A 9,240-nucleotide genomic window follows, 5' to 3' on the forward strand; every position below is an offset into this window, starting at 1 on the left:
TAAGTTTCATGCTTAAGGACCGTGTTTGATTACCCTCTTCTATCCCCCGGGTAGCAAACGGTAGTATTTTTTTGGGGGGGGCGCCATGCCTCGCAGTTTGCAGGATCTCAGTTCCCTGACCAGGGATTGAACCCAGGCCACAGCAGTGAAATCCGGGAATCCTAACCACTAGCCCACCAGGGAATTCCCTGTAGTATTTGCTCTTTATCATGCCCAGTTTTGGCCTACCATCAGTCTGCTCCTGCCTTCTGGGGCTACTAGAGTTGGCAGAACATTTTGGGCTTTAGGGGGATGGCATTACAATGAGATGGGCCATCGTAATTCAACAAGTAGGGAAAATGCAAAGTCTGTGGGAGGAAGTAATCAGAAAAAGTATCCAATGATTACCTTCAGGATTTAAGGAGGGCCATTTGGTGGGGCCAGTAGCAAATTTCATTGTGGGAAATCTGAGCCTTGGATTTTCTATTACCTTGATAATGACCATTATGAGGATCTTGTGTAACTAAGCTATAGCGCAAGGAAATAATCAGTGACAAGAATATGATTGAAAGGGGATGTGCTTTTTCTGTTTGGGTTTCTTTGCTGTTCCCATCCATATCATTGTTTACTTTTAGTGCCCACTCAACTATGTAGGTACAAAAAGTGACTTGGGCTTGTGCAATTGAGGGCAGGTGCCCGGGTGTATATCTAAATTATACATGGGGTGATGCTGTTGGCATCACACTGGGGAACACCAGAGGGAAGGAGAAGAGAAACCCAACAGTGACTTGCTGTAGCTCCTGCCTTAGAAGAGAGCTCATTCCTGATCAGTTACCATACGTGCCTCAGCCTGTTATCACACCTACTCCACGTCCCCTATCATTCATTTGTGAGGGGTGGTGCTTTTGAATTAATTTCCTAATGAATGACTTTGGTAACACCGAAGAGAAGAGTTTAAAGGACGCTAATCTTACCAGACGTTATGATCTCACTGACTTGGCCACACTGTCCATCCAGTGGTTAGAGGCCCTGACCTTTCTCAGAATCACTGCTTCAGGACAGTGTAGTGACATGGAAGGGTACTTTAAATAATTGCATGGGGGTAAGTACTAAGAAAAGGATACATACATTGTCATTATAACACCATAAAATTATGTCTGTAAGGGAGGGCAAAGAAAGGCGGTTTTGGTTTTGGTTTTGTTTTTGGTCAGGCTTATTGAGATATACTTTATAGACAGTAAAATTCACCCTTTTAAAGTATACAGTTTGGTGAGTTTTGACAAATGAATACATTTGTGTGACCAAGATACAGAAAAGTTCTATTACCCCAAAAAGTTCCCTCAGCACAGGGAGAAATTTAAAAGGTTGGCAGGACGTTAAGGATATTTTCTTTATTTTCATTCCTTGATAAAGTTTGTGCAATACATAGAATTCAGGGGACTAAAAGGCAGAAACCAAACTTACTTACCCAGCTGTGGTCAGAGCTTCCAGAATATGCAAAGATGTCTCATCCAGAGTCATTGTTAAGAAAAGCAGTCAAAATATAGGAAAATGACAATAACTATGGTTTCTTTATCATACATATTTCTGACACATGCACACATATATATGTGTGTATATGTGTGTGTCAAAAACATAATATATATATGTAATATGTGTGTATCTATATATATGTGTGTGTGTATATATGTGTGTAACTATATAAATTTTGTCCTATTTTCCCAAAACACCATTAAACAGGAAGGGGCTCAGGGCACCTGGGAGGATTATAGCAAGGAAGGGTGGGGGTGAGAGACTCTAAACTAGCCAGACTTCAGAAAAGGGGAACTTCTAAATATAGTTTGGAAGGGAGCAGATTATACCATGAGAAGAAATCAAGGAGTGAGGGAAAAGTAAACAGATCTGCTCTGGGCTGAAAGTGGCTTTTGAGTGCTCACAGCCAAGAGATTTATGGGTTTCTGACTTTGGTGACTTTTATTTTCTCATTTATTTCTTCCTTTATTCATTAATTCAATAGGCATTTAGAGTTTTTTCCTGTTGTTAATTGAATGTTATTACACAGCCTCCACAGCACCTACTAGGTGCTGAAAGGTGAGCGACGTGCCGTCCTTTCTGATGCAGGGACCAGCATTGCCAGGTGTCTGGCACTTAATTAGACACTCAGGAGTGTTTTTTGAAAAGGGCCATAATGTAGCTCACAGAAAGGACACGTGTAAAAATAAGCTCACACATAACTTAGTGTTCTGGGGCTTCCCTGGTGGTGCAGTGGTTAAGAATCCGCCTGCCAATGAAGGGGACACGGGTTCAAGCCCTGGTCCGGGAAGAGCCCACAGGCCGCGGAGCAACTAAGCCCGTGCGCCACAACTACTGAGGCTGCGCGCCTAGAGCCCGTGCTCCACAACAAGAGAAGTCACTGCACTGAGAAACCCGCACAGCACAATGAAGAGTAGCCCCCCCTCACCGCAACTAGAGAAAGCCCGTGCGCAGCAATGAAGACCCAATGCAGCCAAAAGTAAATAAATTAAATAAATTAAAAAAAAATAACTTAGGTGGCTTCCCTGGTGGCGCAGTGGTTGAGAATCTGCCTGCCAATGCAGGGGACACGGGTTCGAGCCCTGGTCTGGGAAGATCCCACATGCCGCGGAGCAACTAGGCCCGTGAGCCACAACTACTGAGCCTGCGCGTCTGGAGCCTGTGCTCCGCAACAAGAGAGGCCGCGATAGTGAGAGGCCCGCGCACTGCGATGAAGAGTGGCCCCCACTTGCCGCAACTAGAGAAAGCCCTCGCATAGAAACGAAGACCCAACACAGCCATAAATAAATAAATAAATAAATAAATAAATAAAATTTAAACTGTTAGGTCCACCAGAATCAACCTTAAAAAAAAAAAAAAAACTTAAAAAAAAATAGTGTTCTTTCAGGAGTTTCTATTTTCTCTGAAAGTGAAATAACAATATAACCAGCTGACCGCCCCGCGCCCCCCAATTTGCATGAGGACTGCCTGCTTCCCTCTGGAAAGGTATGTGGGTGTCACTTTACCTGAGTTATTCAGTTTTGAGACTTTTGCCTTTACCAGTGACTTGGCTTAGTACGTTATGTAGGACTCTGTTTCAGAATAGCAGAGACCTACTTGAATTAACTAAAATATACTTAATTTATTATAAGGACTCTTGTGTGCATCCTGACACCCAAGGGCAAGACTGCAGCCGGGAGGTCCGGAGGCTGGAAACCCAAGCAATCAGAACCACAGGCGGCACAGTCGGGCTCAGCGTCAGCAGGCTCCTCGCTTCCCATCTCCTCTCCCCTCTTTGAATTCCTGTTTTCTTCATCCCCAGGCACAAGGCAGAAGTTGCCACAGGTCCCACAGTTTACAACTCCACTCCAGGGGCCAGCCCGAATTGAGACTCTCCCAGACTTAATTCCAAATTCCTAGGAGAGAGAGTCTGAATTGCCCAGTTTTGGTGTTCACTTCTGGCCTACTCTCCTCTGGTGGGGGGTTGGGGGGTGGTTCATACAGTGTAATGAGGCTGCTGGGGCCCCACCCTGTGGTAAGGGGGCAAATATCCAAAAGGTATCTGTTGCTGACTTCTTTGATTACAATCTTTTCCCTTATTTCTATTGCTCCATGTCTCCTGGCAACGAAGATAACTTCAGGATATTTTTTTCCCTACTGCCTGGAATCTTTGGGCAATTTATCTTTGATAGTCTTCTATTGGATGTGTTGATCAAACTCCATTAACGTTTCCTGGCTCACAGTAAGCTCCGTCTGTGCGTTCAGACTTTCGTTTGTTGTTGGCTTGTGACTGGCTGGTTTGGGGGTAGATTTGCTGGTGGGGTTATGTGAAGTGATAACCCCTCTGATTTCCTCTGTGCTCTGTGTTTGGGGTAGACAGGTACTTCTGGCTATGGGTTGAGTGAGGGTGAATCTCTGTGGCTCTTGGGCCTTTTACTTCGGGGTGTATGTGTGTAGTTGACCCAGCAGTGGCAAGGCTGGCTCCCTGGTTATAGTTCTCCATCTAGCTCATTTCTGGTTATAGTTCTCCCGCTTTTCCTTCTCTGTTCACAGTCACTCCAAAGTGGAAGCTGGGTTGTTGATCAGAAAAACAATGTGGCTGCATGATTTCTCCCTTAATCTAGCTACCATTGCCACACCTCTGGAAGGAATAAGCCTCCAGCAGGGTATTCCCTGTATCTCCCTTAACTGCCCCCGCCCCTGCCCTCATGCCGCCAAGCTGAGACTTCTAAGCAGCATCTTGAGGGAGATCTCATTCTGTACACTCCCTGTACCCTACACATAACAGAGATTAGGCAAGCTGTGAGGCAGACCTCTGTCTGCTCCTACAGTTCAGTTTAAATTGTAATGCGCTCCGCTGACAGTCCTCAGCATTTATAGTGTGAAATCGAGCTAATTCTCTAGTTTCTAGCCTTCTCCGGGAAAGTTAGCACTTAATATGTGAAATTTTGCCTTGTTAACAAGTTAGAAGGAACAGCGATTGAGCCAACTTCAGACTGTTAGGTTAATCTTTACCAGTCTACCCTTGGACTGTGTCCCAGGAATAGGGAGAGATTAAGAAGAGATACAAACATTTGTTTCCATATATGATGTCACATCCTGGAGGCCAAGAATCCCCGCTTTTCGATCACAGTTGCACCAGCCCTGCTGCGGCCCCATCTGCAGCCAGCCGCTGAGATCTAGGCAGGCAGGGTTGCCACAAGACCGTCGCTGCCGCTGCTGCCCATCTCCAACTTGCGGAGATAGGGCCAGGCGAAGCGGGCGGGTCACGTGAGCGCCCTGGACCGGCACCACCGAGAGGAAACCTCCGGGCTTCCTAGAGCGGACGGTGGGCTCCCGCCGTCCTTCCGGCTCGGCGCTGGCTGGGGGAGCCCGCCCTCCGGGGGGAGAGTGGACCCTTGTGCTGGATGTCCGCCGGGGTGAGCCCAGTCTCGGAGGCGAGGTGGCTCGGCGCGTTCGTGGTCTTGGCTGGCTTGAGAGCCTTGACCTGGAAGAGCCTGGCCGAGGAGGCCCGCGCCCCTGCCCGCGGTGGCGGCTTCGTTCGTCTTCCTCCGAAGGGCTGTCTGTGCCCGCCTTCTTTGTTGGCGGCTGGAGATGTCGGCGTCGCCTGCTTCCCGCCTCTCCGAGCGGGCGTGCGCCCAGCATCACCCACCGGTCCACTTGAGCATCTCTTTTTCCTGTTTTGACCCGCTGCCAAGCCTCCACCTGCATTTTGTGGTGTAGCCCCTCTCGGTCCAGGCGCCCTCTTTCTCTCCAGAGGAGACCTCTCTTGGTCATCGTGTCAAAGTGTCCAGGGTGAACTGAACTCAGCTTCGACTTGTACAGAGGTGACCCGGTCTTTGAAAGGGAGAATGAGAGAGTAGAGAGGGGGCGAGTGGAGACTCAGTAAAACAGGGAGGTCAAGTGAAACCCGTCTGGGTTTGCTAACTGGCGCTTATGGAAGTTAGGCTCCTACCCCCTCCCACAGAGACTGGGAGACAGAGGCCCTATCTTCAGGAGTTGGGTGGAACAAGCACTACATTCTTTAGACAACCTTGAATTTTCTCAAGCAGACCCTCTAAGAGGGGGTAGGGTCATCCTAGGGATGTGGCCTTGAACTGCTAGAGATGATGTTAATGTCTTGTTCATGTCTTCATAGGCCAGGGTTTGAAGGCTAGCGGAGAAAGGGCTCAGAGGAGCCTGCCAAGAGTCTGGTCAAGGACAGAATCTTTGTCACTGGTCAGGGTCACTGGACATATTCAGTAAAAATTTTCTGTTCTAACCCAAGCAGTCACTGAGGCCAGGATTCTCCTCTACCTGAGACTCAGTTCTGGATAATGTAGTGTTGTGGCATATTTTGAGAAGCCTTGTGCCTTGCCAGCAAGTGGATGGAGCAGTTATAACTCCGTGGGTGAGGGGAGGGGCCGGGCTGCCATGGAGTGGTAGGGCAGTCATTGTCCTAAGAGTTAAGGGAGTCCAGGGATGGTGGTGAGAGATGTGAAGGGGAGTAATGCACATACGGGCTGCGAGAGAGGGGCAGTTTCACTTGGAGCTCTTTTCTCCTTAGATCTGAGACTCTTCCTCTTCCCAAATCAGAGAGCAGTGCAGGAAGCCAGGGGACGGCAGCCATGCTTCAGACAGCGTGGTCCCAGGTGAGCTGGCTTCCTGACAGCTTTTCTTAGATCAGCTCTCAGAGAAGTCTACGCCAGACTCAGGCCTGACTTGGGTTCCCCTTTGCCAGGCAGCTGTGGATGTGTGTCTGTGCGGGTGAGGGTGTGTTTGGGGAAAAGTGGTTTGAGGTGAGATGAGATTATCCCCAGTGGGAGATACCTTTGGCTACAGAGAGGACATGATTTTCAGAAGATCCATTTAATTGCATGAGGTGGAAGCACCTGCCAGAAATCCACATCAGTTTCTACAGATGAAGTCTACCAACAGGCAGGTCTCCTGTGCCAGTAGTTCGCACCTGTCCTTGGAGGCCATGGAACTTAGAAGAATTTGGAAGACACCCTGGGAATGCTAGATGAGTAGAGCATGAATCTAGGAGGGGCAGGAGGAGGACTGCAAAACCGATGACATTAGGCAGTTCAGACAATTATTGGGGAAATAAAGGAGGACTGAGTAGTGCAGCAGAGGCTGTGGGGTGTGGAGCCAGAGAATTCTGTGTCATGTTTCCATGGTGTTTAAAATGCTTTCCAGCTCCCAGGAGAAACTGCATGGGTATTGGTTAATGGGCTTTTCTAGCTGTGTGGTCTTGGATTACTTCTAAACCTCTTTGGCTTCCGTTTCCTCAGTTGTAAAGTGAGGAACGTAACAGTACCAATCTCAAGTGAAAATGAAAAGTGATGATGCTTATAAAGCCATAGCACAGTTTCTAGCACCTATTAAGCTCCCATAAATCTTAGCTATTATATAAAGACCATTTAAGTGACTAGTGCAAGGAAGTTTAATTAATGAATATGAATTGATTGCAACAAAGTACTACATTTGTTTAATGTATTTAAAAACATACTAGTTCTTCCTTTTGGATTGCAGTTGCTGTCTAGATGATTCTGTTTGGTTTCAATATCTATTTATATGTGTAGTTACAAAAGGGAGCTGGGCTGGAGCAATGTGCAGCAGATGCCTAAGTGCAGGAGACTGGTTACACAGTGCGTGAAAGGCCCCCATCATTGGGCATTTGAGACAGCAGAGGAACAGTCTCTGGATACTGTAGCACCTGTGGTCACAGAAGAGAAGCCATTCCTGTTACCATCCAGGCCCTCTGTCATGTAGTTGAACTAACTGAAGATGCCTTTGTAATTAAAACCTTTCTGGGTAGAAGCACTGAATTTCTCCAGGTTGGGCCTGGAACACACATCTGGGTATACGGTGGGAAAGGGCTCTAAGGCTAAATGTTAATAGCTGTTTCCCTACACTGTGTCACACATTGGAGCCCAAGCAGCACTTGTATCTCTAAAAACAACACAAACTTATAAGCACTTATTACGTGCCAGGCACTACTGTAAACACTTTGCCAATCCATGAATTCATTTAATTATTAACCTTCAACAGCCCTTTGTGGTTGGTACCACCATCATACCCATTTAACAATGAAACAGGCAAGGCAATTTGCTGCTGGTCCCACAGCTAGTAAGTGGTACAGCGGCCAGGTTTTTGGACCAGGTGCTCTTTGCTCTCAACCCATACACATCTGGCTGTTGAAGTGATGGGCTCCACTCTTCCAATTTCCAATCCTCCCACATTGGTGTAGCCACAGAACCCAGGCCTCTTGGGCACGTGTGGAGCAATGGTCCCCTCAGTGCCTGGAAGGGCAACCAGAAGTAGTGAACACCAGAGAACCCTGGGTAATTCCCAGGATTGAAACCATTCTGTGGCTTGAGCCAGCCAGACTACATCCCCCGGAGGAGCTACCGAATGGGGGCGCTGCAGGACCCGAGCCTCCGGCCAGCAGCTCTGTCCTTTGCCGTCTCCCAAAGTACGGACAGGACGGCTGCAGCTGCGATAGGGAACCACAGAGATGGGAAACTTACCAGGTTCCTAGAGAGGAGGGGAGACAGTTAACGCACTTGCCACTGAACCTGTTGGAAGCTTTCCCAGACGCCGGCTGCAGTCCCATGCTTTCTCTTTGCTTGCACCGCGCGGGGTTAGTGGCTTCCTGGGATGCGGGTGCCGGTGTCCGGGTAACAGATTCGCTTTCCCTGGGTGTAGTACCGGGTTCTCCAAACCCTTTGCCTTTGTGGTGAGGGGTAGCGGAATGGAAAGGGGCCGAGGCGGACAGAAGGTATTTGCAGGGTGCGAGGCAGCATCACTCTTACCTGTGCCTCTGTATTTTCCTTTCAGTGTCACATCTCAGGACCTGGAGGGCAGTGTGCGAAGCAGAGACACCTGCCATGCTCCAGATCACCTGGCGCCCGGTGAGCGAGCATCCTTTCAGCCTCTGTGACTCCCCTTCCCTGCCCTCTCACCCTTTTGATGTCAAGAAAGCAGGTGTCAGCTCTGCATCCAGATGCAGGTCCAGGCCTGTGGCTTCCGTTGTGCATCTGTCATTGTCGAGTGTGTTTGGGGAAGGGGAGGAGTTAAGGAGACTGGAGAAATGAGAATTCCCAAACTAAGACATAATCAGGATGGAAAAAACAAGTGAGTGTGGGGGATTGATTGGGATAGATTTGGCAGTTTGGACTGAAAAATGGAAATGCACTAAAAAGTGGAAATCTGCATCACAGCATACAAGGAAGACCCTTTTCACTTCTGTCCACAAGATTGAAAAAGTCTTTGCTTGGATAAAGCAATTCTAGTAGTGTTTTTGTAGAATCCCAGGGCTCACCTCTCTGCTTCCCATCTCTCAGGAATTGATGTCCTTCATTGCCTGATACCCAGTATCTTGAAAACCATTGTTTTATGTAATTTGTCTTATTTTGGTTCAGGCAGGAGGATAAATCTGTTCCCTTTGACTCCATCTAGATAAGAAGTGCAAGTTTTTCCTCAGCATTTAAAAAACATGGCTCCTTTTACTTTGCCATCTCGACTCCCAAGTCTTCATGTGTGTGTTGTTTTCCTTCTCTGAAAGCCTTTAGGATCTTTTTTTAAGTCTCTTTTTCTGAGGCTTCTCAGTGATGTGCTTTTGTGTAGGTATTTTTCATTCATTCCCTATATACTCTGGGGGTCCTCTCTCCTCCCTGGTGCTTTGAAACAGAATGTGTTACCAAGTTATAAATCAACTATACTTCAATCAGAAAACAAAAAAAACCCAAAAACAAAAAACAAACC

General features: G+C 47.7%; 1 long non-coding RNA gene across 1 annotated transcript in view; it reads right to left on the reverse strand.

Annotated features, from left to right (window-relative positions):
* Positions 1–82: 82 nt before the first annotated feature.
* Positions 83–9,240, reverse strand: part of LOC309608567 — a 44,059-nt gene continuing 34,901 nt past the window's right edge. The window contains exon 2 of the long non-coding RNA XR_014232975.1: positions 83–2,831. This is a non-coding gene — a long non-coding RNA (uncharacterized lncRNA). The remainder of the gene's footprint in view (positions 2,832–9,240) is intronic.

Source organism: Balaenoptera borealis (genome assembly GCF_965194805.1).
Source record: "Balaenoptera borealis genome assembly, chromosome: 12".
Classification (NCBI taxonomy): Eukaryota; Metazoa; Chordata; class Mammalia; order Artiodactyla; family Balaenopteridae; genus Balaenoptera; species Balaenoptera borealis.